We start from the raw sequence: 25,291 nt of genomic DNA on the forward strand, positions 1-25,291 counted from the left end.
GCATTGCACTGGCACAAAATATTAATATAGTTCCTTCTCTCAAATACTCACATTCCAGTAGGAGACACAGACGTACAAACAAATAACAAAACCATAATATTACAAATGCTCATATAACAAGAGTAGTGGTTATAAATTCTCAGGGAGCAGGGTGGGCAGCTCAGACCCCTTTGAAAATTTGATGAAAGCTTTAACCCTTTTCTTCAAACATGCATTCCCACATAAACTTTGCATAGTACTTAAAGGAATTCATGGATCAGCAATACCGATCCATGAATTCGAAGCAATATAAACATTGCTGGGGGGTAAAGTGTTCACGGACTTCAGAGAGGCAGTAACATCTCAGCTGACCTCTGGAGGAGCTCTCTAGGCAATGAAATGAACTAAAGGGCTCCTGGGTGGAGGAAACCATATGAAGTGAGTACCATATCTGTCTAAGCTGCCACTGTACTCCTTGTGTCTGGCACAGAGCTGGACTCATAATGTAAGCTCTTAAATATTTGTTAAAGGACTGAACAAGCATAGTCTGATAACTGTAACACACAAGGCCCCTAGACGGGTCTGTTGCATACTGACATGAAAGAATTAGCAAGCCTTTTCCACTGCTGCCTTAGAATGTGACCTTTGGTTTAACCACCTAGCTCTGTTACCCTGGAAACCAGGTAGATGGCAGGTGTCAATTATATTGCTAGGCAACATTGCTTATGGTAAAAATGATCCTGACAGGTAAATTGCATCTGGACTGGGAGGAAGTATGAATAAGCTGTAAATACTTGATAAGGATCCACGTTTGGGACTTCCCTGCATGCAGGCCTGTGTGGAGAACCCTAGGAACTATGCCAAAGAACCACCACAAGGATACTGGCTGGTCAGGGCACGGGACTGCTTCTCAGCGTAGCTCTTGCACCAGCCTGATGCACTAGGATCTGGAACTTTCTACCTAGAACCATATCACACAGGGAGACAGGAGTCCGCAGACGAGTATGTGAGCTGTCATGGCTGGAAGTGCGACAGGACTCCTACCTAGAGGAATTCCCCATGCTGTCCAACAGGCAAGCTGGCAAGACATGCGACCTGTGTTATTGTCACACACCCGTACCTTTGGTTGCTCAAGCAGACCTTTGGTGGGCACCACACACACCTGATTCCATCCATGTATGCTTACTACAGCTGTGTGAGGTAAGAGTTTCCATTCCCCTGTTACAGAGGAAGAAAGGTAGGCTCAGAAATGTGAAATGATCTACACAAGTTCACAGAGCCAGAGGGGATGAGTGAAGGCAGGATCTTAACCCCAGGTGTTTCTGGCTCCAAAACTATAAACTCTCACTTGGAATATATTCCCTTCCCTGGCAACGCAGAATGCCAGTAAAGAGACCTGGGTGGTGGCAAACTGTGTGGGGTATTGCATGTGCCAACCTAAGGGGTGGGCATGTGGTTCTACAGGTGGGTGGGAAGCGTTACAGAATTGTAAGCAGGAAGTTATGGGTCACATTTGAATTTTTACAAAGAAGAGGAAGAAGGAAAAGAAAAGTGCCTATTTAGAGTGGGAGGCAGGCCTAAAAAGGCTCCTAGATCTTCTCCATTACTAAGATTCTGTCTTGCGACATTTTGCATGTAGTGCCAATAGATTCTCAATACAGTGCAAAAGACAGTAATGCCAAAATCTCATACATGATCAGAGATATGAAAGTGCATCAAAATTTACAGAGATCTGGGAGACTTGACGCACATTAGCACAAAATGTGTTATTTCAAACTTAACTTGAGCCTGTATCACAGTGAATAAAAGTTTTAACATATCCCATAACTATCGACATAAGACATCAGGAGCAAGAAAGTGCCTAATTCACAAATCACTGCAAAGATCAAAGTGTCTTTATAGCAGAAAGAATTGTTTCTGATGATTTGAAAAAACACAAAATCTTTCAGAACAGAAGATTATTTTAATCACAGGTCTACTGAAAGTAACTACTGAAAGCGCTAAAACTTTGATATAATCTACTTCCCAAGAGAACTTTCAAAATAGAAAACATTTTTTTCGAGGTAGTGTTAAGGGAAAAAGCTCATAAAAAAGAGTTAAATGATTTATTGAATTTTCTTTCAGCTTAGGATTCTATGATAAACAGCAACATATGTCTATAATAAACTGAAATTTGCTAGTTATTTTTAATGCATGTTAAGCATAAGCTTTTGAGAAAAATAATGTAAAATGTACTTTTTTTTAGAGGGTATCTGTCATATTTATTGATCAAATGGTTGTTAACAATAAAATTCAGTATAGGGGGGTCAATGCTCAATGTACAATCATTAATCCATCTCAAGCCTAATTCTCGTCAGTCTCCAATCTTCTGAAGCATAACGAACAAGTTCTTACATGGTGAACGAATTCTTATATAGTGAATAAATTCTTACATGGTGAACAGTACAAGGGCATTCATCACAGAAACTTTCGGTTTTGATCATGCATTATGAACTATAAATAATCACGTCAAATATGAATATTCATTTGATTTTTATACTTGTTTTATATATTGATCCGACATTTCTCCCTTTATTATTATTATTATTTCTTTTATTTTTAATAAAATGCTGAAGTGGTAGGTAGATGCAAGATAAAGGTAGAAAACATAGTTTAGTGTTGTAGGAGAGCAATTGTAGAATCAGGTGTGTGCCTGTAGACTATGTGTTAATCCAAGCTAGACAAGGGCAATAAACCATCCACGGATGCAGAAGATTTCTCTCAAAGCAGGGGGGATGAGGTTCTGAGCCTCACCTCTGTTGATCCCCAATTTCTCACCTGATGGCCCCCCTGCGACTGTGCCTGTCTTAGGTTGTTCCTCCCTTGAGGAATCTTACCCGTCTCTGGCTAACCAGTCATCTTCCGGGGCCATACAGGGAAATGTAAAGTTGGTAAGTGAGAGAGAAGCCATATTGCTTGAACAGGTTAGCTTTTTACTTCTTTGCAGATTTATGCCCTGTGGCTTCTATGCCCAGCACTTGTCTCGAGGTATCTTTACCACCTGGAGGAATTATGATACTCGGTAACTTCGATATGAGGCACGAATTCTATTTAAGGGTTGTAGTTAGGATGGAAGAAGAAAAGCTACAGAGGTAGCATATGGAAGAAAACATGGGAGGATTGATTATTTCTTTGACATATCTTCTTGTAGAGTACCTTAATTAAGCATGTATAGGTTTTAAACTACTAACTAATTTGTACACACATATTAACATAATAGGAATACGGTGACATAAACAAAGCAAATCTATAATTACCATTCATCTCCATTGAAGCCAAGAAAACCATTTAGGCACCCTAGGCATTTGTGAAAATTTATCTATGATATGATGGATATTGTCCAACTGTACTTGAACCATCAGACAAATAAAAGCAGCCCATTTCTGGGATCTGTTCACCTCCCATATGTCCTTTTAACCGTAGATAGTCTATAGTCATAAGATTTTGGAGTGCTACACCTTGCACCCCTCCCAACTCCTGGTTGAGTTCCAACAGTACAGATCCGGTCAAATTCGTTGTCTCACTGTATGCACATGCCAGCCTAGACATCTCCCTCCTCATTCCTATGGCAAGTCCAGGAAACAGTGGGGTGGACGCAGCCACGACCGCAGCATCGCCCAGATCCCTGTGGAGGCTTTTTGATGATCATCCCCCGGCACGAGTCCTCCAGAGAGTGCTGATGCGGGAAGCTCCTCCTCATATCGTATCTTAGTTCATTTTCTGGGTATCCAAGCTAGGCCTTGATCTTCTGCATAGAAACAAACAGACCCTTTGCCCACACTTTGACATGCCCTCTATACCACTGTGCAGAACTCATTGGAGGTCAGCACACAGGGACTGCTTTTTTTTTTTATTAAGAGAAAGGAATATTATCAGAAAAGAGTACCTCCATAGCTGATCATCTGACACCCTTTAAGTGATCAACATTAAGGATATTTAAAGCATGCATTGATCTTTGATTTACCAATAGTTTTATCCTATCAAGGAGTAATCCCTTTTCTTTCTCTTTCTTTCTTTCTTTCTCTCTCTCTCTCTCTCTCTTTCTGAGTACTATGTTTACTGTGCTCTCCCCTATATCAGATCCCCCCTAACAACATTACCCTTACTGTCCATCAGCTTAGCAAAATGTTGTAGAATCCCTACTTGTCCTCTCTGTGTTGTGCAGCCCACCCTCCCCTTTCTCCCTCCCCCCCATGCATGCTAATCTTAATACCCCCCTTCTTCTTCCACTCCCTTATCCCTCCCTGCCCACCCATCCTCCCCAGTTCCTTTCCCTTTGGTACCTGTTAGTCCATTTTTGGGTTCTGTAATTCCGCTGCTGTTTTGTTCCTTCAGTTTTTCCTTTGTTCCTATACTCCTCAGATGAGTGAAATCATTTGGTATTTCTCTTTCTCCGCTTGGCTTATTTCACTGAGCATAATACTCTCCAGCTCCATCCATGTTGCTGCAAATGGTTGGATTTTTCCACTTCTTATGGCTGAGTAGTATTCCATTGTGTATACGTACCACCTCTTCTTTATCCATTCATCTACCGATGGACATTTAGGTTGCTTCCAATTCTTGGCTATTGTAAATACTGCTGCGATAAACATAGGGGTGCATCTGTCTTTCTCAAACTTGATTGCTGCGTTCTTAGGGTAAATTCCTAGGAGTGGAATTCCTGGGTCAAATGGTAGGTCTGTTTTGAGCATTTTGATGAACCTCCAAACTGCTTTCCACAATGGTTGAACGAATTGTAAAATGTACTTTTAATCAATGCTATTAATTATGCTTATTTAAAACTTAAAGGTAGAGTCAAGAAAATGAAATGCCCCTTTACTTTAAAATCAATTATTGAAAACAGTGGTAATAACATGAAGTTCTTATAGATTGGATAATAACCTGCTGGACATAAAGAATTTTAAGGATATCAAATATCTAAAGCTCAAGATATGGCTGCTGGAATTTAGATAAATTGAGCTGACATTATCCAACTGGTGAGCTACAAATCCTATGAACTTGGCTTTGCATTTTATTAACATTGTGTACATAGCATCGTTAGACCCATAAAAGTATAATGATTTTATTCCAAAAGTTTGTACAGTTTTGCCAACAATCCTTATTCTTTTTCACCTCTTTGTTCTCTTTCACAGAAAAGATTATATTCAGGGGAATAGTTACTTCCAGAGACTATAATTACAGCTGGTCTGTCAAGTGGACACATTCTGACATGTGCTATGTTTCCAGAAAGTCCATTCTGCTCATTTCCTTCTAGAATTTCAATGCCCTCACGAGCTTCTGGGCTGATTCCTAGCTCAGCTGGTGTACGCAGAATGGGGAGGCCTGTCCAGAGACCTCAGTAAACTCCTCAGATGGAGTGAAAATCAAAAGCCTTGCTTCAAAGTCTGGCAACTGATGTAATTCGAATCTGAGATGAATTTATTCCTAGGAGACATAACAAATTCCAACACAATGACTATTTAAATGTTTCTGAGACTATTCAAAAAGAAGTAGATTTTGTTATTATTATTGCTTAATATGAGGACCTGTTAGTCTCAATAAGAGCATAATCATAAACTATATATGTTCAGATAATTTTTGTAGAAAAACTCTGCTAAACTGGTAAAAATGTAAACTGGAGAGTTTTGTATTAAAGAAGCATTATTTATTTTCAAATAACCAAAACAAATAGGTAACAGCATGTGGTCCTAAATTAGCAAAAAAACACTGTTGTAATTAGCAGATTTCTTATACCCTGGTACTAATAAGTATTAAAAGCCACTAATGAGTCTTAATAAACAGTTCCCCACATCTTATTTCTATAATTTGCCTGACAAATTATACTTTGTTAAAAAAAGAAGAACAAGCATTCATCTTGCATTACCCAAACAATCATGAATCACAGAACCTAAGGTACAACTTCATGAGATTCACCAGTCACAGAATTTTCATGCCAGCAGGGCTCACAGGCTCACCTAATCTATCCTCCTCACTTTACAGATGAAAAAAACTGAAGCCTAAGGAATTAATTCCCACATAACAAGGCTAGTCAGCAAGTAGATTCTAACTCTGCTCCATGGCTGCTATTTGAGGAGCTCCCAGTACAGATAAATCAACATATTCCTAGGTACCCTCCTGGGAAAATGGCTTACAATTAGTTGATTTTGATTATAGCACCTACAACCCTCTTCTGAAATAGCTTTGTTTTATTTTCTATTCAGTAAGCACAGAGGTCCTTACCACCTGCATAAAACAGATAACTGAGGGAGGAGTGAGAAGACCACCAGGCTAATGAAAACAGTCAAGATAAAATCCTTGTGCAGATACTGCAGGATGCTTTTTTTCCCATAAAATAGTCACGAGGTATGCTGCCTAAGAGGGAAACGTAAGCAAAGCCTCGGATCACTTACTAAGGGTTTTTCTGCATTGTTCAAGAGGCAGTCACATGCCAGACACACAGGTGTGACAGGAAAAGGCGTGCGGGTAAGCCTTGCCTACTTGAGGCAAGGGCTAAGTCAACTCCACAGTTTGTCTTCTCAGTAAGAAAAAGGGGGAAAGGTAGGTCATTTCCCTGACACGCTTGAAAAATAGAGTTCTGAATCATAAGATTTGAAATACTAACAAACAAGATAATTTGTTAGTCTGCTAATAAAACCAATTTGGAAAAGGGATTGGAAGGCGTCTCTAAAACCAATTAAGAGACTGTTAAGCATTTACTATTACACATGTTACAGACTTAAACTTTTCTGGCAAGTTTAGAAAACACGCCTTACTTACTGTGCTTACATAAGAAGCTGAGCAGTATGGAAGAGGCTCCCCGGCTACTAAGTATAAAGCTGAAGGTCACTCCCCATTCTTGCCTCTACACCACATGGCCTCCTGATGGCCTGGGTCAGGGAGAGGGAAACTGTCCTTGGTGTTGACCTCTAAGAGCCCTACTAGTTATCAAATCCATAATCACAAGGATTTTTCCTGAATAGGAAAAATGGGGGCTACGCATGACTCCACATCACCCTTTTCCAAAGAGACACAAATTTCATGAATGAGCATATTATTTGCTGTAAGAAGCACCAGGAAATACTGTTATGCAGAATGTAACTTGTTCCTACTGTATCTCTTAGGTCACCTTATTTGTAGTATAGACGTGCATGTTTCAGAAACTTTATATGAGAGTTGAACCAAAGCCTGAAGTGGACTGGGAAAAGGAAAAATCTGTACATTAGGATCCCTTGGACATTTCAGGCTATGGTGGGCCTTCCACAGAGAACATACTCTACTGCAACTTCCGCCCTCAGGTAATCTGAGAAAGGATGTTCTCCTCTCCTTTACAGCTGCTGTTACCTCATTTCTTATCCAAGATAACCATTCAGAGGACATGCTGTTCACAACGCCCCACCGGGGTAACTTTCCGTGATCTCACCTACATGGGACATTGCCAGGAATTACAAAGCAGGCATAAGAGGTTGGTGGAGGGCCAAAATAAGCACCCTCACATTTACTCAATTCAATCCAGCAGTAACTCACTGTGAGTGCGCTGTTCACAATCTGCCCAACGCTGGAGACGATGAAGATGGTGATAGTGATGATGATAAGAATAATAATCGTAGCAGTGGCTATCACATCGCTCACCATGTGCCAGGCACTGTTACAAACACTTAAAAACTCACTGGATTCTCCTAGCAAGCCTATAAGGTACCTCCTATTGTTACCTATATTTTTGTAGCCGTCAGCAAAAATCCTGTCAGTCAGAAGCTTACCCCACCTGCCTTAACACTGATGTTTCCTCTTAGTAATTTCCAACTACTGATCTCCTTAAATATAAATTCCTACTTTTTCTTGTATTCAGTGCCAAGCCCAATCTCTCTCTCCTGCAAAGCCCCATTGCAGTGGTTCCTAAATCTATCCCAGCAGTCCCCCTGAATAAAGTTTACCTTACTATCTTTAACAAGTGTTCTGAATAACTTCAACAGAATTACATTATTTTTCTTTAAAACCATCAATAAACATGGAGAAAAAGTATAACATCTTTGAGTCTCAAACCTCAGTATCCTCAAATTCCCTTTCTAATATTTCTTCAATATGCATATTGACTTTACAAATACACAAAATATCTGGTATGTATATGTATATACCAGATATACATTTAGCATGTTATGTGTACCGGAAGATTAAGTGGAATTTACTTATTCCTTCATTCTTCATCTCTGGCTCCTTCCCATTTGACTGATGTTCTGGTTATCCTTCCCTTGCCCCCACCTCTCCTCACTGGCAGGGTATTGTGGGGATGTAAGAACCCCAGCCCCTCCTCTCTGCCAAGCCCGTGTTTCTGACCCTGTCCCATCACTTGGATCTTCTGCCGAGGACTTCTCTCATGGCTCTAGATTCTCTGGTTTGGGATGGTATCTTCAGCCTGCCATTCAGACAAAAAATGGTATGGGATTCATGCTGGTATACTTCCTATGGCATCATCGTCACCCTGTTGTTGAAAAAGATAACTATATTTATTTGAGTGTGGTGGTTTTACTTATCAAATATTTGCTTATCAATACAGGCATCATTACTTAAAATGGCCAAGGGCAAGCCTAGGCGAGCCTTAGGAAGGATCTGACACGGGAGGCCCCTCTGGCTTCCAGATCCCTCGGCCTTTCTAGATCCTTGTAAAGGGCAGGATGCAATTCCCTTGCAGCTCAAGCTTAACTCAGATTGATCTCTGATGGTGAATTTAGCTAGAATATTTCCTTCTTTTCCTTTTCTTTATTCTTTTCCCTGGTCATTAGTTTAGTGGCATCTGTTAGATACTCTCAGTGATGTCACTGTGTTTTTAATTTCCAAGTAATTGTAATGTAATTCCACCTGCCTAATACAAATACATTTATACTTATTTCCTATCTCTACCCTCAGTTTTTTATTTATTTTGAGTACAATGAGAATGTAATCACACTTCAGAAATTTCCTTTATCTTGTTTATCTAATGGCTTATCTTACAGTGACAAGAAGAATCTGTTTTTTGCCTGGACTACTCATTTTGATGAAATTTGAAAATGTATTAGATTTCTGAATAGATATTTCCATTCACTATAAATTCCTACTGGAAAAGTATTTGGGAATATCAGCAAGTTGCAAATAATTATATAATAATAGGTTGCTCATTAGCAGAGCCAAACTCACAGTCCTTATCTTGTGTTTCATTTTCTCTTCAGTTCCTAAAACTTGCCATTTTAAGTAATGATGTCTATATTTACAAATGTCTGGGTCAGAAAAACTACCACAGAATTTTGGAGGGGAAAAAGGTGAAGGAGCAATTTATGTGGGGTGGGAGGGGGTTCCATGCTTTTCTCTCATTTTCTTGCAACTTTCCCCTCATGGCTGCGCCTAATCTTGGAGTTAAGTAGCAGTGGTGGTACCAGAGAATAAAAACCCACAGAAACTTTCTCTTTCTATCCAAAGAATAGGCAGCAGGGTCTCTTTTTGTGCAAATAACTGTTTGTGTTGAGGGCAGAATCCTGTTGTTTTTCCACCTTTCCTTCTGCACCTTTACGGGGCCACCAGAAACAGAGGTCCTCATGGCAATGGTATGCCCATCTAAACTCTAAAAGAAACTACAACTGTCAGGCCAGAGTACCTAGCAAAAAATGACCATCACGGGCTTGAGAATGATAGTAAAATTCCAGAGAGGGAAAAGCTCTAAAGAGTGCCAGTAATCTTTTATGTGGCCCTTCACGAGTCTGGGATTCAGCCCTGAGCTGAGCATGTGGGAGAGACCCAAAGTATCACAACAAAGGCACTGGGAGATTTCAGCCTCTCTGTGAATGTCATGTGTGCGTGACAGACCGAAGCAGCAGAGCCACTGCCAGCACTTGAGAAAGGTTAAAACCACCATTCTGAAAAGGGAGTGAGAGAACTCATGGTCTGAAAAGCTAGTGTTTTGATTGCCTGAAAACAAAACAAAATCAAATCAGGAAATGAGCAATCAAAACTCCGTAAGTGGACCAATTATGCTCCATGAGTTTAAAACTTTAAAAATTAGTAATAAATTGAGGAATATTCTCAGCAGCCAAATAAAAACCATAGCAAATAATCAGATGGAAATTTTAGAATTGAAAAATACAATATTTGAATTAAAAAACTTATTGGCTAGGCTCATTATCAGAATGGAGATGACAGAGGAGTCAGTGAACTTGGACAAATAACCAGTTGAAATGATTCATTCTGAAGATCAGAGAGAAACAGGAAAGTAACAAAAGGTCTAACACCTGTGTCATTTTGAGTCCCAAAAGACGAGTAGAAAGAGATTGCTGCAGAATAAATATTAGGGAAAGTGGCTGCAAACTTCCCAAATTTGGTGGAAGATCCACGTATAGAACCGAGAAAGTCAGCAAATGTCAAACAAAATAAACTCAAAATCATGTTTAGATACAGCATAATCAAACACCTGAAAGTTAAAGGTAAAATATATAGACATACAGATCTAGATTAGATAAATAATATTTATATGTAATATGTGTATCTTTATATCAGTCTAAATGCACATCTGTGTACATAAATGTATCTTGAGAGCTGCTAGAGGAAAATGTCACTTTATATAAAGGAATACAGTGATTTGAATGACTGAACACTTTTTAAAAATCCAATATGGCAGCTGGAGACTGTAGAACATCATTTTTGATGTTCTGGAATAAAATACATGCAACAATCAACAAAAAAATATCTACCCATAATTTTATGTCTGATGAAAATACATTCAAGAATTAAGGCTACAAAATACATTTGCAGAGGATGGAAAACTAATGAAATTACTCACCAGCACACTTGCTGTTAAAGAAATGCTAATGCAATATCTTGAGAATGAAAAGAGATTATAACAAAGGGAAACTTGGAACTCCAGGAATGCAGAAAGATCAGTAGAAAGTATACAAATCTGAGTGTGTATAAAAAATTAATTCTTCCTTCTTCAGTTTTAAAACATAAGTCTGAAAACTATATCAATTCAACATATTAATTACACATTAAATGTAAACCACACATTTTCTGTTAGCAATAGTGTAATACATGTTTAGCTTTGTGGGTTGTGTGGCTTCTGTTGCAACTGATCAACTCTGCCACTAAAGTTCACAGCAGTCATAAACAATATGGAAGTGCATGGATGTGATCAGGTTGGTCTGCTGTAAGCTGGATTTGACCCACAGGCTGTAGTTACTATCCTAGGTCTAAGCATAACAAAGAAAACACAGGGGTTGACACATTACATAAAAAACACAATACTCAGTTATACTCTCTACAAGAAGTTTGTCATGAATACAAATAAATAGATTAAATGATGATCAGTTGCAAACAAAATCAGAAGAAAGCTGGAGTGGCTATACTGATAACAGACAATGTACACTGCAGAACAAGGAATATTTCTAGAAGCAAATCATCATCAGAACAAAAGATTCAATTTACCAAATAGTCATAACATACTAAATGTGTATACAACTAAGAGCAGATCTTCAAACCAAAGCTAATAGAACTGAAAGGGGAAAACAGATACGACTGCAATCATAATTGGGAACTTTTGTCTTCTTCTCTCAGCAATAAATAGAACAAGTAGAAAGAAAATCAGCAATACAAGAGAAAAACCGAACAAACCTTAGTAAGCTTGACGTAATTGACATTTATAGAACATTCTATCCAACTACAGCAGAATGCACATGTATATAAATCATCTCGATGTTCAGCCTAACAAGTTGTAAAAAGAAAAGCAAATCAAAAGAAGCAGAGGAAGGATAAAAAGTGATAAGGTACCAATAAAGTTGAAATGGAAAAACAAAAGAGAAAAACAACTAAACCCTTTGAAAAAGATCAATAACATCGATAAAACTTTAGTCAGACTGCTCAATTAAAAAAAGGAAAGACCATAAATACAAATACAGGAATGAGAGAGGATATAACTAGACTCTAAAGCCACAAGAAGGAAAATAAGGGCTATGATAAACAACTTTTTGCCTTTAAACTTGACGACTTAGAAGAGCTAGACTAATACCTTGAATGACACAAACTCTCAAAGCTCGCTATTTAAAGAAAACCTCATTATTTCTAGCTCAATTTTAAAAATTGAATTTAGAGTTAAAACCCTTGCAACAGTAACAACAAGAAAACAAATCTTAGCCTCAGCTATGTTACTGGCATACACTGCCAAACACTTCAGGGGGAAATAACAATTCTACATAAGTTCTTCCAGAAAAGGGAAGAATCAGAAACACATTCCAACTCATTTTATGAGGCTCTGTTCTTGTGGTTCCAAAACTTGACAAAAATACTACAAAAACTGAAAACTAAAAACCAATTGCCATCATGAAGAGATGCAGAATGCCTTAAACTATTAGCAAATCTAATCAGTAATATACAAAAAAGGATAAAAATATGGTGGCAAAATGCTGCTTATCCTTAAGAAGCTAGGCCGGTTTGATTCAACATTACAAAATTAACCGATGTAATTTATTACATCGAAAGACTAAGAAGAAAAAGCATATGATCATGTTAGTTGATGCAGAAAAAGCATGTCACACAATTTAATACCCACTTATGAGAAAACTCTGACTAGAAAGGAATTATTAAACATGACATTGAACATCTACAAAAAAACCTACACCTACTATAGTATTTAAAACCAGTGTCGTCCTTAATAGTGCTTTTCCTCTAAGACTGGAAACGAGGCAAGGATGTTTATTCAGCCTTATACTGGGGATCCCAGCCAATGCAATAAGGTGATAAAAAGGAATTAAAAAATAAAGATAGGAAAATGATAAATAAAATGCCTCTATTTTTATTTATTATTGCAGACCACATGATTCCCTAAGTAGAATAACCCAAAAAAATTTACAAAAGAAAAGAACAAAACAAAGTGACTAGAACAAATAAGTGAGTATAGCAAGGTTTTAGGATACAAGGAATAAAAATAAATTGTATTTCTAAACACTAATAATAATCAAAAAATTTAAAAACAAGTGTCATTTTTAATAGCTAAAAAAAAGAAAATAATAAACGTGTTGTACTTTGTTACACACCTAACAAGTGTGAAGGATCTGGATGCTGAAAATTACTCCAGCAGGCAGTCAATTAGCTTGGCTTCACTATGCATAGATTTCAAGTATCATGACTTGGTTTAATAATGCCAGTACCCCCAAACACTGTCAGATTCATTTGCCACAGTATATCAACTGTGACTAATTGCATAAAGTATAAACTTTACTGCTACTTCTTTAGTCCACAAATTACTGTGTAAATACAGATCTGCAGCATGATCAGCGACCGATGATGTCATCTTTCAAACTCTGTTCATGATTGGTCCCTGTGCATCTGTTATTTAGTTCACACTCAGCGAAATGTATAGTTAGTTGTTTTATCTCCTTGTCTCCCCGTGATAAACCCACATGACATTTTACAAAAATAAATAATCAAAAGACGGAGTGCCCAAAAAGTGGGAAAGTGCAGCAAAGGATCAAAAAGTGATCATGCTGGAGGTGAGGTTATACTCAAGCATGAATGGAGTTACAGGAGTAGCCAAGGAGAATGCTGACAGTACCGTTTGAGAGCCTCTACCTAAGCAGCTGGGGGAACTCAAAACAAAACTTACCAACATAAAAGAAAGAAGAACATAGTGAAAAAGATGAAGACATCCCAGAGGAAGTAATGTTGACAAGAAACTTCCTATCAAGGGAACTCTTGAGAGAGATTTTATACACCGTAAGTACCAAATACAACGATGGAAGCCAATCCAAGCTTACAAAGAAACGCGACAACTCACAAAAGCACAGAAAAGATGCTTGCTCCATATCGTTACTGATATGACAAGAAGAAGTAGGCATGGATGTTCAAACATCTCCAAAATTGTGGCAAGAACATAAATCTGTAAAAGTAAACATGAAAAGTAACGCAGCTTGCTAAATAAAATAAGATTGCTACTTACCTTTGCCATACCATGTTCACTGACTTTTCTGATATTTCTCACATTTTTACACTTATTTTATGTGATTACCAATGAAAGTGACATAATTAATTATTTCTTGTTTGTTTACCGAGCAAAGCACCACGGTCAGTGAAATGTGTTTTAATTTATTGTAATAAACTTCAGCAGAATATGAGTTCAGAATAATTTTATCAAATCTGCTAATGAAATTCTTTTTTATAAATTGCTTTCTTTTCCTTCATGGTTTAAATCATCAGTACCACTACAAATCTACAAACTGTAACAAAAGTTAGAAGAATGTTACAAAAGATGTAATTTTAAATATTAATAGACTACACTTTATTTTTGCTCTCCATTATTATAATTCCACAATATTTTATCTTCTTTTAACTAAAATCAAACTCTAACGAAAAAATCAGAAACAGTTCTTTATAAATACTCATTTCTCTGATAATAATCATTTTAACTCACTACAGTTTTAAACAAACCATAATTTCATTTGTAATTACTAGTCTCGTGAGTCAACCAGGGCCACCAAACTATAATTTACTGGCAGATTGTTTTCTAAAGACACAAAAGAGTTTCAGATTAAGCAGAGTATTGAGAAGACTCTAAAGTAGGCATAATACACTGGCTGCAGACACAAACACTTTTCCATATATACTATAATAACACTGAGATAACACAGGGGAAAAAAATCTTATAGGGGTAGGACTATAGTCACATTTTGAGTTTTAATAGATGGGGTATAACTTATAAACAGCAATCACTTTTGAAAAGAAACAGCTTTAATTTTGACATTACTATGGACTTTTTCAACTATTCAAAGTATACTGCATTACGGAAATCAGGAAACAGTCATATGTAATTCATCAGTATATAAAAGAGAAATGAAAGTGGTTTTACATGATAGCTTTAGTACCTTTATAATCTCATATAAAATGTTTACCAATGTCACAAGATTGGAATCTGCTGAAATAGAAAATAAAATATCATTATTATATTTTAGAAGGAGTACCTCAATTTTAGAAGCATATTTAAAATGCTAGTTTCTCTGGGTCTTAAAAAAGATTTCCAAACTTCCCAAAGACTGTTTCTGGAAATCACACTGTAACATATTTGTGTTTAAAGGACTAATTTCAAATAATATGTTATAATAGCAGCTCTGAGATCTAGGAACATAATAAGAAGGCAAAACTCATCTCACCATGACATATTAAGATCTAATCTTAATATATACCTGGGAATATCCCTTTAACATCCCTGTCAGCTGTCCAAGGAGTCTTCCAACTTTGAAAGACCCACCTAGGAAAATGCATCGCTGGTTATTAATTTATGGTTATATAAAAGCTTTTGCCTAAAGACAGCTTTTTGGGAACTAAATGAGTGTCTTGAAATTTATGAGTATGATTATATAATGGTGTACCCTGAATGTCCAAGTGAAGTAATTGAAATTAAAAAAAAAATTCAGTAGACATGAAATATGCAAACTCTTTATAAAAATTTTATGACATAGTAAATATATAATATAATGGAAATAATACGGATGATAAACAGTACATAGAAATACATTTTTAAAGTAGTATGAAGTTTTTCCATTGGAAATGTTACAAAATTTGACTAGAAATGTAAGAGAAATCTAGATGAATTATAATTATGTAGCAGTGTATTTATGGATAGGCAAGCCTCACTACTGTTCAGAAGTTTATTCACAAAATAATAAAGAATATTTTGAGGACAATAGGATTTGTATCCCACTAAGACTAGTGTGTCTATGTTATACTATTTATTTATTTATGTCCTGAATTGTATTGTAGCTGTAGAATGTCTCAGCTGTACTTTCAGAAAACGGTCTTCCCCACTGGAGATTAAAGCCTTAGAAGCTCATTTAAGGGTAAAAACAACAACCTCCTAGGCCAAAACAAGACTCACTGCTACAAGATAGTGTAGCTACTGGCAAAATTATACCAACTTAAAATTTCTTTATGAGGATAGGGGTGGAGCCAAGATGGCAGCGAGAGTAGAGCAGCAGAAATCTCCTCCCAAAAACATATATATATATTGAAGATACAACAAATACAACTAAATTCCTAAAAGACAGACCAGAAGATACAGGACAAGAGCCAGACTACATCTACACCTGTGAGAACCCAGCACCTCACAAAGGGCGTAAGATACAAGCTGCAGCCCGGTGGGACCCGAGTGCCCCTTACCTCCAGCTTCTGGCCAGAGGAGAGAAGTCGGAGCAGGGACGGAAAAGGAGCCCAGGCCTGCTACACACCCAGCCCTAGCCATCTGCACCAGAGCACAGACACACACTGCGTGGGGTGCTGGATATTACAGGAACGGGGAAGTAAAATCTGCAAACAGGTCCCCGCAGCTGGCACCCCTGGGACAAAGAAGAAAGAGTGCCCTTTGAAAGTCTTAAAGGGACAGGGACTCCACAGGAGGACAGAGGCATCCCGGCATAATCAGCTCACCAGCTGGGAACCCGTGGAACTCCAGGTGCCGTAAACCCCTACGCGAAAGCACAGCTCATGGCGATAAACAGCTTCCCACCCATTCCCGCTCCGGCGTGACTTTGCCATAGCAGAAACCGCAGCAAGCACAAGCGGAGCTTCCTTCACAACGGCCGGGCAAGAATCAGAGACCACATTTGCACCCAGCTGCCCAGCACAAGCCGCTAGAGGTCGCTCTTCTCCCAGGAGAGGAAGGCCACAAATTAGCAAGAAGGGACGTTCTCCCCACTGACACGTGCCAACTACACAAGACTATCTCTATCGCCATGAAAAAGCAAAAGAATTTGATACAGATCAGATTAACCCACACAGTCTCCTTGAAAAGGAATCTGGGGAGATCGGCCTAACTTATCTTCCTGACAACACTTTAAAAGTAAGGTCATAACCATGCTGATCGACTTGCAGAGAAATACGCAAGAGCTAAGGAGGGAGAATATAGAAATAAAACAATCTCTGGATGGATTTAAAAGCAGAATGGATGAGATGCAAGATGCCATTGATGGATTAGAAACCAGAGAACAGTAACGCATAGAAGTTGAATTGGAACAACATTAAGAGGAGTGTGTGACCAAATCAAAAGGAAGAATATCCGCATTATAGGGGTACCAGAAGAAGAAGAGAGAGAAAAAGGGATAGAAAGTGTATTTGAAGAAATAATTGCTGAAAACTTCCTGAAACTGGGGGAGGAAATAGTTGCTCAGACTACAGAAATACACAGAACCACCAACAGAAGGGACACAAAGAGGACAACAATAAGACACATAATAATTAAAATGGCAAAGATCAAGGACAAGGACAGAATTTTAAAGGCAGCTAGAGAGAGGAAAAAGGTCGAATACAAAAGAAAACCCATCAGGCTATCTTTCATCAGACTTCTCAACAGAAACCTTATGGGCCAGAAGAGAATGGCATGATACATTTAATGCAATGAAACAGAAGGGCCTTAAACCAAGAACACTGTGTTCAGCACGATTATCATTTAAATACGAAGGTGGGATTAAACAATCCCAGACAAGCAAAAGCTGAGGGAATTTGCCTCCCACAAATCACCTCTACAGGGTATGTTAGAGGGACTGCTCTAGATGGAAGCACTCCTAAGGCGAAATAGATGTTACCAGAGAAAATAAAAATACAGCAGAGAAAGAAGACCAACCAAATACTAACTAAAGGCAAAAAATAAAATTAACTACCCAGAAAAGCAGTCAGAGAAAACACAACAGCACAGAATATAACACCCAACATATAAAGAATGGAGGAGGAGGACAGAGGAGGGGAACAAATAAAGAATAGTCACAGTGTTTATAATAGGTCAATAAACAAGTTAAGTTAGACAGGAAGATCTTAAAGAAGCTAACCTTGAACCTTTGCTAACCATGAATCTAAAGCCTACAATGGCAATAAGTACAAACCTTTCAATAATAACCCTAAATGTAAATGGACTGAATCAAAAGACACAGAGTAATAGAATGGATAAAAAAGCAAGACCCATCCATATGCTGCTTACAAGAGACTCACCTCAAACCCAAAGACATGCACAGACTAAAAGTCACGGGATGGAAAAAGATATTTCATTCAAACACAGAGGAAAAAGAAGGTGTTACAGTACCAGTATCAGACAAGCTAGACTTCAAAACAAAGAAAGTAACAAGAGATAAAGAAGGATATTACATAACGATAAAGGGCTCAGTCCAACAAGAGGATATAACCATTATAAATATATATGCACCTAACACAGGAGCACCAGCATATGTGAAACAAATACTAACAAAACTAAAGGAGGAAATAGAATGCAATGCACTCATTTTAGGAGACTTCAACACACCCCTCATGCCAAAGAATAGATCCACCAGACAGAAAGTAAGGACACACAGACACTGAACAACACACTAGAGCAGATGGACCTAATAGACATCTATAGAACTCTACATAAAAAAGCAACAGGATATACATTCTCAAGTGCACACGGAACATTCTCCAGAATAGATCATATACTGGGCCACAAAAAGAGCCTCAGTAAATTTAAAAAAACTGAAATTTTACGAACCAACTTCTTGGACCACAAAGGTATAAAACTAGAAATAAAATCTACAAAAAAAGCAAAAAGGCTCACAACCACATGAAGGCTTACAACATGCTCCTAAATAATCAACAGATCAATGACCAAATTAAAATAGAGATCAAGCAACATATGGAAACAAATGACAACAACAACACAAAGCCGCAACTTTAGTGGGATGGAACGAAAGCAGTCTTAAGAGGAAAATATATACCAATCCAAGCCTATTTAAAGAAGGTAGAACAATCCCAAATGTATAGTATAACATCACAACTATCAAAATTGGAAAAACAAGGACAAATGAGGCCTAAACTCAGCAGGAGGGACATAATAAAGATCAGAGAAGAAATAAAATGGAGAAAAATGAAACAATAGAAAAAAAAATCAATGAAGCCAAGAGCTCGTTCTCTGGGAAAATAAACAGAATAGATAAGATTCTAGCCACTTATTAAAAGAAATAAGAGAACACATCAACAGAATCAGAAACAAGAAAGGAAAAAATCACAAGAGACCGTAAAGAAATACAAAGTTTAGAGAATACCATGCATACCCATATGGTAACAAGATGGAAAACCTAGAAGAAATGGACAAATTCCTAGAAAAATAAAACCTTCCAAGACTGACCAAGGAAGAAACAGAAAATCTAAACCAATCAATTAAAAGCAAAGAAATTGAATCGGTAATCCAAAAATTACCAAAGAACAAACCCCCTAGACGAGATGGATTTACGTGGGAATTTTATCATACAAACAGAGAAGATATAATACCCATTCTTCTAAAAGTTTTCCAAAAAACAGAAGAGGAGGTATTACTACGAAACTCATTCTATGAAGACAACATCACCCTAAAACCAAAATCAGGTTAAAACACAAACAAAAAAGAAAATTTTGGCCAATATCCCTGATAAGTGCTGATGCCGAAATACTCAACGAAATATTAGCAAACCAAATTCAAAAATACATCAAGAGGATCAAACACCATGATTAAGTGGAATTCATCCCAGGGATGCAAGGAGATGGTAACAACATTCGAAAATCCATCCACAAGATCCACCACCATCCAAACAGAAAGAAAAACCAAAACCACATGATTTTCTCCACAGATGCTGAAATAGCATTCGACAAAATTCAACATCGATTCACAATAAAAAATCTCAACAAAATGGGTATACACGACAAGTACCTCAACATAATAAAGACAACATATAATAAACCCACAGCCAACATCATACTGAACGGTGAGAGGCTGAAAGCTGTTCCTCTGAGATGGGGAACAAGACAGGGATGCCCACTCTCCCCACTGTTATTCAACATAGTACTGGAGGTCCTAGCCACGGCAATGAGACAAAACAAAGAAATGCAAGGAATCCAAAATGGTAAAGAAGAAGTTAAGCGGTCACTATTTGCAGATGACATGATACTGTACATAAAAAACCCTAAAGACTCCACTCTAAAACTACTAGAACTGATATCGGAATACACCAGAGTTGCACGATACAAAATCAACACACAGAAATCTGTGGCTTTCCTATACACTAACAATGAACCAATACAAAGGGAAATCAGGACAACAATTCCATTCACAACTGCATCAAAGAGAATAAAATACCTAGGAATAAACCTAACCAAGGAAGCGAAAGACCAATATCCTGAAAACTATAAGACACTCTTAAACAGAAATTAAACAGGACACTAACAAAATGGAAACTCATCCCACGTTCTTGGCTAGGAAGAATTAATATTGTCAAAATGGCGATTCTACCCAAAGCAAATTGGGAGCAGTCCCTATAAAATTAGCAACAGCATTTCTCCACGAACTGGAACAAACAGTTCAAAAATTCATGTAGAAACACCAAAGATCCCGCATAGCCAAAGCAATCCTGAGAAGGGAGAAGAAAGTGTGTCTGTGTGTGTGTTGGGTGTGTGCAGTATCTCACTACGCAACACCAAGCTCTACTACAAAGCCACCGTCATCAAGACAGTTTGCTACTGGCACTAGAACAGAGCCACAGACCGCCGGAACAGAACAGAGACTCCAGACATTAACCCAAACATATGTGGTCAATTGATATATGGTAAGGGAGGCAGGCACATACAATTGGGAAATGACACTTTCTTCAACAGATGGTGCTGTGCTGAAAAACTGGACAGCTACACGTAAGAGATTGAAACTGGATCACTGTCTAACCCCACACAGAAAAGTAAATTCGAAATGGATCCAAGACCTGAATGTGACTCATGAAACCATAAAACTCTCAGAGAAAAACATAGGCACAAATCTCCTGGACATAAGCATGAGCGACCTCTTCAAGACCATTCCTCCCCAAGCTAGGGAAACAAAAGCAAACATGAACTGGTGGGACTACATCAACCTGAAAAGCTTCTGTACAGCAAAGGACACCATCAATAGAACAAAAACGTACCCTACAGTATATGCGAGAATACATTCATAAATAAAGGAACCGATAAAGGGTCGACACCCAAAATACATAAGGAGCTCACGCACCTCCACACACGAGAAAAGCAAATAATCCGATCAAAAAATCGGCAGAGGATCTGAACAGACACTTCTCCAAAGAAGAAATTCAGGTGGCCAACAGGCACATGAAAAGATGCTCCACATCGCTAATCACCAGAGACATGCAAATTAAAACCACCATGAGATATCACCTCACACCAGTCAGGACGTCCACCATCGGGAAGACACACAACAACAGATGTTGGCGAGGATGTGGAGAAAGGGGAACCCTCCGACACTGCTGGTGGGAATGTAAATCTCAGTTCAACCATTGTGGAAAGCAGTATGGAGGTTCCCCAAAAAGCTCAAAAGAGAAATACCATTTGACCCAGGAATTCAACTCCCAGCAATTTACCCTAAGAATGCAGGAGCCCAGTTTGAAAAAGACAGATGCACCCCTGTGTTTGTCGCAGCGCTATTAACAATAGCCAAGAAATGGAAGCAACCTAAGTGTCCATCAGCAGATGAATGGATAAAGAAGACGTGGTACATATTATAAACAATGGAATATCTTTCAGCCTTAGGAAGAAAACAAATCCTACCGTTGGCAACAACATGGATGGAGCTAGACGGTATTATTACCATGCTCAGTGAAATAAGCCAGGCGGAGAAAGACAAGTGCCAAGTGACTTCACTCATATGTGGAGTGTAAGAACAAAGAGAAACTGAAGGAAGAAAACAGCAGCAGAATCACAGAACCCAAGAATGGACAAACAGTTACCAAAGGGAAAGGGACTGGGGAGGATGGGTGGGAAGGGAGGGATAAGGGTGGGGAAAAAGAAAGGGGGCCTTACGATTATTAGCATGTATAATGTGGGGCGGGGGGGTGCGCATAGGGAGAGGGAGGACTGTGCAACACAGAGAAGACAAGTAGTGATTCTACAGCATCTTACTACACCGATGGACAGTGACTGTCACGGGGTTTGTGGGGGGGACTTGGTGAAGGGGGGAGTCTAGAAAACATAATGTTCTTCATATAACTGTAGATTAATGGTAACAAAATGAATAAACATAAAAAAATAAAAGTAAGAAAATAAAGTGTTTCCCAGTTTACTGTGTTGTGTGACTCGTATACCAGACACAGGCCCCAACATGAGACCAAAGAGAAAATCTGGGCTGCCAGGGTCAGTCAGAACGTGGCATGTAGCTATGCTGAAACCTGGTGGTCCCTGACCTACGCTTCCTGGGAAGCGAAGAAAGAACCTGCCTACTAGCTAGAAAGGGAAGTCACGCGGACGGTCCCCTCCTCGGAATCTGTCACCCGCCTGGCTGGCCATGGCGGAGAAAGCATGTCTGGCTCCAGGCCTCCCAGAGAAGACAGGAAGGCCCGGGGCGAAGGCGGGCAGCACCCCGGCCTCAGGGACCGCGGGGGCGCAGCATTGGCCGCCGCACCCCGGGTGCTGAGCGCGTGCAGAGCCCACACGCGGGCGGGCCTAGCTCTGACAGACGCGGGCACTGCGGCCCTGAACGGTCTGCATGGCGGTCTCGCTGGCCCAAACACCTGCACGACCCTCGGCGGGTAGTCCCGGGGGCTAGGGACTCTACTGCGGTGGGCGTTGGGGCCACGCCCTGTGACACTGGGCCACGGTCTCCTCTGGGTGGGGTTGGTGTGCTCAGGGCAGTGGGGGCTCCGTGACGCATCCCCCCCTGGATGACATCACGGTTGCCCGGGCGACTGCTCTGTGATGCGTCCCCTGGTTGACCTATTAGAGGCTGCCCTAGCTGGGCAGCTCAGGGTGCCTGAGAAGGAGTTGGAAGCTCTCCCTAGCTTCGTACCCTATTCTCATGCCTGCCTCAAACGAAGGACCTATGGACACCATGCCGCTGGGGCGGGACTCTGACGTGGAGGACGAGCCTATGAACACCACGCTGCCCCAGTGGGCCGCCGGCAAGGGACAGGACTCTGACACGGAGAGTGAGCCTATGGACACCACGCCAACCCCGTGGGCCGCAGTCCAGGGCCGGACTCTGACAAGGAGGGTGTGCTTATGGACACCACGCCGCCCCCGTGGGCCGCTGTCCCGGGGCCGGACCCTGACACGGACGGCCAGCCTATGGACACCACGCCGCCCCCGTGGGCCGCAGTCCAGGGGCCAGACTCTGACACGGAGGGCGAGCCTATAGACACCACGCCGCCCCCATGGGCCAACGGCCTGGGGCCAGAATCTGACACGGAGGTTGAGCCTATAGAAACCATGCCACCACTGTGGGACGCAGTCCCGGGGCCAGACTCTGACACGGACGGTGAGCCTATGGACACCATGCCGCCCCGGTGGGCCGCAGTTCCACTGCCGGACTCTGATATGGAGGGCGAGCCTATGGACACCACGCCGCCCCCGTGGGCCGCAGTCCAGGGGCCGGACTCTGAAACGGAGGACAAGCCTATGGACACCAGGCCGCCCACGGGGGCCGCTGTTCCGCTGCCGAACTCTGACACGGAAGGCGAGCCTATGGACACCAGGCCGCCCCTGTGGGCCGCGGTTCTGCGGCCAGACTCTGATACGGAGGGCGAGCCTATGGACACCACGCCGCACCCGTGGGCCGCGGTTCCGCCGCCGGACTCTGACACGGAGGGCAAGCATATAGACACCACGCCGCCCCCGTGGGCCGCGGTTCCGCTGCCGGACTCTGACACGGAGGGCGAGCCTATGGACACCACACCGCCCCCGTGGGCCGTGGTTCCGCAGCCGGACTCTGACACGGAGGGCGAGCCGATGGACACCACGCAGCCCCCGTGGGCCGCGGTTCCGCTGCCGGACCCTGATACGGAGGGCGAGCCTATGGACACCACGCCGCCCCCGTGGGTCGCGATTCCGCTGTCGGACTCTGATACGGAAGGCGAGCCTAAGGTCACCACGCGGCCTCCGTGGGCCGCAGTCCAGGGGCCGGACTCTGACACCGAGGGCGAGCCTGTGGACACCACGTCACCCCCGTGGGCCGCGATTCCACTGCCAGACTCTGACACGGAGGGTGAGCCTATTGACACCATGCCGCCCCCGTAGGCCGCAGTCCAGGGGCCGGACTCTGACACGGAGGGAGAGCCTATGGACACCACGCCGCCCCCGTGGGCTGCGGTTCCGCTGCCGGAATCTGACACGGAGGGCGAGCCTATGACCACCACGCCGCCCCCGTGGGCCGCGGTTCCGCCGCCGGACTCTGACACGGAGGGCGAGCCTATAGACACCACGCCGCCCCCGTGGCCTGCAGTCCACGGGCCGGACTCTGACACGGAGGGCGAGCCTATGGACACCACGCCGCCCCCGTGGGCTGCGGTTCCGCTGCCGGACTCTGACACGGAGGGCGAGCCTATGGACACCACGACGCCACCGTGGGCCGCACTCCCGGGGCCAGACTCTGACACGGAGGGCCAGCCTATGGACACCACGCCGCCGCGTGGGCTGCCAGCCTGGGACAGGACTCTGACATGGACAGTGAGCCTATGGACACCACGGCGCCCTTGCGGGCCGTCTTCCGGTCCCCACGGGCTCGATGCCAAACGTGGCACAACCGCCGGACTCAGCCCTACCCCCGACGATGGTGACGCGCTACACATGCCGCCACCCTTGCGGCCGTCTACCGGTCTCCTCCAGCCCCGTACGAGGCCCATGTCCTTTTGTCGGGGCTTCCTATCCTCCCTGCTATCCATTAAAGAAAGTCTTTCCCTGTTCTTGCTAATATGCCTCTGGCTGTCTTTACTCTTTCACTCTGCTACAGAGGAAGAACTCACATACACGAGTGATAATGTTTTGAGCCACACCTAACAATGTAACATGCCCCATGCCCCAGTGACTGGGATGTGGAAGTAGCCGCGTTTTATGACTGTGCGTGCTCAACGCGAGGTCTGCGTGCTGCGCGTTTAAGGGATAACAGCCAAGGGGGAGGCAAGTCCAGAGGAGGGAGACCGGGTTGGCTAACGAGGCCCCTTCCCTCTTCTCTGACGCTGCTCTGAGCTCGCCGCAGGCTAGGGAATCCCTGCTGTGACACAGAAAACCACTCTCTTCATTTTGGTTTTTAAACATGTTTAATTCTATGTGTGTGTGTGTGTGTGTGTGTGTACCGCTGCCCCTGTCGGTCTAAAAGTAACAAAGAAATGCACGATAGAGCGAACAACTCGCAGTGACCAGAAGGAGTAAGCTTTTCCACTAGCCTCTGGGGATATAGATATCCCAAGGGTTTCTATGCAATTGTAGAAAGATTTTGCTGGGAATGTCGCTGGGATCACTCTGAACCATCACGTTAGTTAAGGCAATCAGC

At 41.5% G+C, this 25,291-nt stretch overlaps 1 protein-coding gene across 1 annotated transcript in view; it reads right to left on the reverse strand.

The window, feature by feature from the left end:
* LOC108403727 (uncharacterized) overlaps positions 1-25,291 on the reverse strand; it is a 159,757-nt gene that overhangs the window by 14,424 nt on the left and 120,042 nt on the right. The window contains exon 12 of the mRNA XM_073219458.1: positions 4,302-4,663. The gene's annotated coding sequence lies outside the window, so the exon portion shown is untranslated. The remainder of the gene's footprint in view (positions 1-4,301; positions 4,664-25,291) is intronic.

This window comes from Manis javanica, chromosome 13, assembly GCF_040802235.1.
Source record: "Manis javanica isolate MJ-LG chromosome 13, MJ_LKY, whole genome shotgun sequence".
Classification (NCBI taxonomy): Eukaryota; Metazoa; Chordata; class Mammalia; order Pholidota; family Manidae; genus Manis; species Manis javanica.